Source organism: Diorhabda carinulata, unplaced genomic scaffold (genome assembly GCF_026250575.1).
Source record: "Diorhabda carinulata isolate Delta unplaced genomic scaffold, icDioCari1.1 Dcau_32, whole genome shotgun sequence".
Classification (NCBI taxonomy): domain Eukaryota; kingdom Metazoa; phylum Arthropoda; class Insecta; order Coleoptera; family Chrysomelidae; genus Diorhabda; species Diorhabda carinulata.
In genome coordinates this window covers 10,001-17,500 of record NW_026613977.1, presented here as the reverse complement: position 1 = coordinate 17,500, position 7,500 = coordinate 10,001, and the positions used below count along the sequence as shown (strand labels likewise).

General features: G+C 37.6%; 3 non-coding genes across 3 annotated transcripts in view; all 3 read right to left on the bottom strand.

Moving 5' to 3' along the window:
- The window catches only part of LOC130903333 (large subunit ribosomal RNA), a 4,066-nt gene extending 3,129 nt beyond the window's left edge, over window positions 1-937 (bottom strand). Inside the window, exon 1 of the ribosomal RNA XR_009060705.1 lies at window positions 1-937. This exon is cut by the window's left edge and continues 3,129 nt beyond it. This is a non-coding gene — a ribosomal RNA (large subunit ribosomal RNA).
- Window positions 938-1,649: 712 nt separating this feature from the next.
- Window positions 1,650-1,805, bottom strand: LOC130903336 (5.8S ribosomal RNA). The gene has a single exon (XR_009060707.1). It is a non-coding gene; the product is annotated as a 5.8S ribosomal RNA (ribosomal RNA).
- Window positions 1,806-2,917: 1,112 nt separating this feature from the next.
- Window positions 2,918-4,838, bottom strand: LOC130903331 (small subunit ribosomal RNA). Its single transcript, XR_009060703.1, has one exon. It is a non-coding gene; the product is annotated as a small subunit ribosomal RNA (ribosomal RNA).
- Window positions 4,839-7,500: the final 2,662 nt, after the last annotated feature.

Genomic DNA, 7,500 nt, shown 5'->3' with positions numbered 1-7,500 from the left:
TGACTCGCGCACATGCTAGACTCCTTGGTCCGTGTTTCAAGACGGGTCCTGAAATTACCCAAATCGATAGCGTCGTTGATCGGCGTTTCAAAACGAGGTCTGTTCGAGAACACCGTAACCAACAGTCGTTCCGGGACAGAATCGGCATTATGTCCGATTACCGTCAAACACGAAACGCTCTTGCTACGGGCCGAACGCTAATTAATCTAGCGGCCCCGCGCCATATTTCTACCGTCGAGCGAGTCTGTCGGAACATCGAGGGTCCCCATGAATTCGAATAAAATCAAGTGGTCTACCACCTCGAGTCTTAGACAGACACCCAACGGATCACGACGTCCTACTAGAGGAAAAGTGCACGCGTTCGATATCGATTAGAAAAACGTAAAACGCGATTTATTGTAATATGCCGAAACACAAACAATATCCGTCATACAAACGTTCAACTTCAATTATCGAAACGCGAATGAATTTCCTCTTTCGACCTTTCGGGTTTCTCAGGTTTACCCCTGAACGGTTTCACGTACTCTTGAACTCTCTCTTCAAAGTGCTTTTCAACTTTCCCTCACGGTACTTGTTCGCTATCGGTCTCGTGGTCATATTTAGCCTTAGATGGAGTTTACCACCCACTTAGGGCTGCACTCTCAAGCAACCCGACTCTCAGGAGAGATCCTCACGCAATCGGCAACGGTCGCTACGGGCCTGGCACCCTCTATGGGCTGTGGCCCCGTTCAAGAAGGACTTGGACGCGCCGCACGATCTCGTGATAAACGGATCCTCCCTAACACCACATTTCCCGGTGGCCGATATCGACCACGGGATTCGGTGCTGGGCTTTTCCCTGTTCGCTCGCAGCTACTGAGGGAATCCTAGTTAGTTTCTTTTCCTCCGCTTAGTAATATGCTTAAATTCAGCGGGTAATCTCACCTGCTCTGAGGTCGATATATTATAATATATCTCGTATAATATTTAAATACAATTCGCCAAACTATCATAATCATCTCTCATATGAAATATAACATTATTTGTTTTTATTTAAAGAGTCGGCAGCAGCAGCAGCAGCATCAGCATCAGCATCAGCATCAGCATCAGCATCAGCATCAGCATCAGCAACACACCACCAGCCTTTATACATATATAATATTTTTAATATATATAATTCATATATTTTGTCGATATACCGTGTGTATAAATGATATAAATAAAACACTGGTCAGACGTCCAGTCTTCGAAACTTTATTATTTCTCTCGGACACGACGACCGCGTTATCATTTTATCATAAATATATTATATATACACACACTTATTTATCGACTATATATACGTCGTATATATGTATAATATATATATATATTATATATAAATATAACTCTCTACCAAACAAATTTTATGTATTTCATATAAATACACGATTAATTTATGGTATAGCGGGTTGTGTTCAAAAATTGCGTAACTTTTTCTATAAAAATTTACGCTGCTTTTCGCACTTTAGGATGCCGCACAAATACAAAAAAAAATACGCACAAGTTTGTATGTGCATGTGTTTTTTCTTAATTAGTGTGCGTTATTGTTTCACATCCAACACGCTTAGGCATTATTTTTCTTTAATAAATAGAAAAATTTTAAATTCTAAGCAGTCTTTTAAATTGATACGACCCTCAGTCAGGAGTGGTCCGGGAACGAGTATCCGAGGACCGCAATGTGCGTTCGAAATGTCGATGTTCATGTGTCCTGCAGTTCACAAGTTGACGCGCAATTAGCTGCGTTCTTCATCGACCCACGAGCCAAGTGATTCACCGTTCAGGGTAATCATTTTATTATTATGTCGTTTTCTCATATTCTATTCGTCGTATTTTTAATATTTGATTATTATTAAATTAATAATATTATTATAATATCTTATACGCGTATAGAAAATTTATATAACGACATTTTTTATATATATATATATATATATATATATATTATAATAAATGGTAATTATTCGAAACTTTTAGAGAAATTATAATATCGTACTTTGATATATCTGATAAATTTTAACCGCTGCACATGTTTTATTACAAACGAGGCGCGCATAGACAGATATCTCGCACGATATATTCCTCCTCTTTATATTATTACAGTTTTTTTTTTATCTTGAAAGTTTTATACAAATTTCGACGGTCGGGCGTAAATCTTCGAACACCTTCGAAATAATACATAAAATATTATTTCTAAAACGAATTTTTATACATATCGATAGAATCGACATGTGCTTAAATTTCGTTTAGGTACCCGGATGAAAATGTCTCAATAACATAATCATCACATATAATCTTGTCGATATTTTCTTGTATTACCTTCAAACGATAAAAAACTTAAGTAATAATATAATAAACGAAATAAAATTTATCCATAAAAATATAGACACACACACGACAACAGACGACGTTTCAATAAACTATATATTTTTCGTTTATTATAATAACGATTCTTTATCAGAACGTTTTTAGTTAACAAGAAATTTTGTTAATGATCGTTCCGTCAATCGTTATAATATATAATAATACATATGTTGTTATTGTTGTGTCGTCATCGTCGTCGACGCCTTCTATAAACTATGATAAAAATTTTTCGTTATATTTTTATTGGAAAAATTTATATATGTAAATATATTTTTATAGACGTATGAATTATATTTATCTTTTTTTTTTTAATTTTATTCGAAACTTGTTCGAATTTTGTAAAAATTAAAAAAAGATTTCAATATATATACATCTATAATATATATATATATATATATATATATATATATATTTATAACATATATAAATTTCTTTTGAAGAGTTCGATAATTTTGTAGAAGAAAATTCTCTTTTACAATTAATACAGACTTGATTTCGTTTTTTTTTTTTTTGTTTAAAAACGAACAAATACTCTGTAATGATCCTTCCGCAGGTTCACCTACGGAAACCTTGTTACGACTTTTACTTCCTCTAAATGATCAAGTTTGGTCATCTTTCCGAAGCATCGGCGACGCCGAAACGCCACCGCGCTCAGTCCGAAGACCTCACTAAATCATTCAATCGGTAGTAGCGACGGGCGGTGTGTACAAAGGGCAGGGACGTAATCAACGCGAGCTTATGACTCGCGCTTACTGGGAATTCCTCGTTCATGGGGAACAATTGCAAGCCCCAATCCCTAGCACGAAGGAGGTTCAGCGGGTTACCCGGGCCGCTCGGCCAGGGAGGACACGCTGATTCCTTCAGTGTAGCGCGCGTGCGGCCCAGAACATCTAAGGGCATCACGACCTGTTATTGCTCAATCTCGTGCGGCTAGAAGCCGCCTGTCCCTCTAAGAAGAATTATTTGTACGCCGACAGTAAAAACCGCGAACGGCAAGAGCCGAAACTCAATACCGACGGGCCTTTGGGATGTCGAAATACGCCTAGTTAGCAGGCTAGAGTCTCGTTCGTTATCGGAATTAACCAGACAAATCGCTCCACCAACTAAGAACGGCCATGCACCACCACCCACCGAATCAAGAAAGAGCTCTCAATCTGTCAATCCTTCCGGTGTCCGGGCCTGGTGAGGTTTCCCGTGTTGAGTCAAATTAAGCCGCAGGCTCCACTCCTGGTGGTGCCCTTCCGTCAATTCCTTTAAGTTTCAGCTTTGCAACCATACTTCCCCCGGAACCCAAAAGCTTTGGTTTCCCGGAAGCTGCCCGCCGAGTCATCGGAGGAACGTCGGCGGATCGCTAGCTGGCATCGTTTATGGTTAGAACTAGGGCGGTATCTGATCGCCTTCGAACCTCTAACTTTCGTTCTTGATCAATGAAAGCGTTTTTGGCAAATGCTTTCGCTTCTGTCCGTCTTGCGACGATCCAAGAATTTCACCTCTAACGTCGCAATACGAATGCCCCCATCCGTTCCTATTAATCATTACCTCGGGGTTCCGAAAACCAACAAAATAGAACCGAGGTCCTATTCCATTATTCCATGCACACAGTATTCAGGCAAAATTTTGGCCTGCTTTAAGCACTCTAATTTGTTCAAAGTAAACGTGCCGGCCCACCTCGACACTCAGTCAAGAGCACCGCGGCGGGATTGAGTTGGGCCGCCCTTGCGAGCTAAGCCCACCGGCAGGACGTCCCACGACACGCCAGTTAACACCGCGTACGATGAACCAGCGGCGTGGGACACAGATTCGACTACGAGCTTTTTAACCGCAACAACTTTAATATACGCTATTGGAGCTGGAATTACCGCGGCTGCTGGCACCAGACTTGCCCTCCAATTGATCCTCGTTAAAGGGTTTAGAGTGTACTCATTCCGATTACGGGGCCTCGGATGAGTCCCGTATCGTTATTTTTCGTCACTACCTCCCCGTGCCGGGAGTGGGTAATTTGCGCGCCTGCTGCCTTCCTTGGATGTGGTAGCCGTTTCTCAGGCTCCCTCTCCGGAATCGAACCCTGATTCCCCGTTACCCGTTACAACCATGGTAGGCGCAGAACCTACCATCGACAGTTGATAAGGCAGACATTTGAAAGATGCGTCGCCGGTGCGAGACCGTGCGATCAGCGAAAAGTTATTCAGAGTCACCAAATTGTACGATGACGAGCAAGCCCGCCACCGATTGGTTTTGATCTAATAAAAGCGCTCCTTCCGTCTCCGGTCGGAACTCTGTTTGCATGTATTAGCTCTAGAATTACCACAGTTATCCAAGTAAATGTGGGTACGATCTAAGGAACCATAACTGATTTAATGAGCCTTTCGCGGTTTCACCTTAATTTGGCTTGTACTGAGACATGCATGGCTTAATCTTTGAGACAAGCATATGACTACTGGCAGGATCAACCAGGGAACTGTGTTTTATAATATATATAATATATATTATTACTATTATTATTATATATATATATATATATTTTATAATAAAAAACTATTATCGAAAAAGTTTTAATAACAATATCCAAAAGAGGATAAATTATGATGATGTTTTTTATATTACATATATACTTTATATTTATACATAATATAATAATCATCTATATTCCGTGTATAAACACATTGTTATTTACTTTTTCTTTTGCGTGTTTGCTGCGCTTATTATTGAAAATATATAATTTTCAGCGCCACGCTTTATTTATATTTTTTCTTATTTTATAAAATTTCACCGAATCGACTATAAATCTATCTAAATTTAATCGAAATGAGAAAAATTAGATGATTACGTCGACCGGGCTACAATTTCGACATTATCTCTACCCTTCGCTAGATTGTAAGCGACATGGTTTATACATTAGGTAATAATGAACGAAATTTTTATTCTCGCACGGAATAATGAGAGTTATCGCAAATATTGTGTATATTATATATATAAAAGTGTAATATAATATATATTTTTCATAGACGATCGCATATGAATCGCTCACGATAGAACGCTAGCTAAATTCGCGATCTCGCAATAGATATTTAATTTGTGGATAAATTGATATAATATCTAAAAAGGGAACCGCTAGCAATATACGTTAATATATTGGAGGAGAACGGGGACCCTTTCAGAAAACTATATAATCCACCGATGTGGAATGACCGAAACAACGTCTTTACGTAAATTATAACGAGTTTATTAAAATTTAACGAGACGTCAACTTCGATACACCACACATATATGTGCGCTGTACAACGGTACGCCTTCTACATTAACATTAATAAAGATGTATAGTGAAAATATATAAAAGATGTATTGTGAATATTAAAAAGAAGTATTATGAAATTACATGTTTTGTATTTAGAAGCCGTCCGAGGTGTATCTATCACATAAAAGTGTTATGAAAATATTAACAATAAGGAAAAAAAGTATTATGAAATTAGATGGCCGCTCGATGTATGAACGTACGAGGTGTATTATATAAAAGTTGTATGAAAATAGAAATAATAATGAAAAACAAGTATTATGAAATTAAATTCCGCTCGATATAGCAATTTGTCGAGAAAGATGATTTGTGAAAATTGAGTGGAGATGTTTTGTATTTAAAAGCCGTCCGAGGTGTATGACATAAAAGTGTTATGAAAATATTAACAATAAGGAAAAAAAGTATTATGAAATTAGATCGCCGCTCGATGTATGAACGTACGAGGTGTATTATATAAAAGTTGTATGAAAATAGAAATAATAATGAAAAACAAGTATTATGAAATTTAATTCCGCTCGATATAGCAATTTGTCGAGAAAGATGATTTGTGAAAATTGAGTGGAGATGTTTTGTATTTAAAAGCCGTCCGAGGTGTATGACATAAAAGTGTTATGAAAATATTAACAATAAGGAAAAAAAGTATTATGAAATTAGATCGCCGCTCGATGTATGAACGTACGAGGTGTATTATATAAAAGTTGTATGAAAATAGAAATAATAATAAAAAACAAGTATTATGAAATTAAATTCCGCTCGATATAGCAATTTGTCGAGAAAGATGATTTGTGAAAATTGAGTGGAGATGTTTTGTATTTAAAAGCCGTCCGAGGTGTATGACATAAAAGTGTTATGAAAATATTAACAATAAGGAAAAAAAGTATTATGAATTTAGATCGCCGCTCGATGTATGAACGTACGAGGTGTATTATATAAAAGTTGTATGAAAATAGAAATAATAATGAAAAACAAGTATTATGAAATTAAATTCCGCTCGATATAGCAATTTGTCGAAAAAGATGATTTGTGAAAATTGAGTGGAGATGTTTTTTATTTAAAAGCCGTCCGAGGTGTATGACATAAAAGTGTTATGAAAATATTAACGATAAAGAAAAAAAGTATTATGAAATTAGATCGCCGTTCGATGTATGAACGTACGAGGTGTATTATATAAAAGTTTTATGAAAATAGTAATAATTATGAAAAACAAAGTATTACGAAATTACCTAAGTTTGGTGACTGACCGGCAGAGGGCGCTAGTGTCTATAAAACCGTGTTCAGTTTGTCGTCTGGCCGGCAGAGGGCGCTAGTGTCTATAAAACTGTGTTTAGTTTGTCTTCTGGCCGGCAGAGGGCGCTAGTGTCTATTAAACCGTGTTAAGTTCGGTGACTGGCCGGCAGAGGGCGCTAGTGTCTATAAAAAGGTGTTTAGTTTGTCGTCTCTCCGGCAGAGGGCGCTAGTGTCTATAAAACTGTGTTTGGTTTGTCTTCTGGCCGGCAGAGGGCGCTAGTGTCTATTAAACCGTGTTAAGTTCGGTGACTGGCCGGCAGAGGGCGCTAGTGTCTATAAAACAGTGTTAAGTTCGGTGACTGGCCGGCAGAGGGCGCTAGTGTCTATAAAACCGTATTAAGTTTGGTGTCTGGTCGGCAGGATATAGCAACTTGTCGAAAAAGTTGAATTGTGTAAATTGAATGGAAATTTTTTTTATGTAGAAGCCGTTCGAGGTATATTATATAAAAGTGTTATGAAAATATTAACAATAACGGAAAAAAGTATTATGAAATTAGATGGCCGCTCGATGTATGAACGTACGAGGTGTATTATATAAAA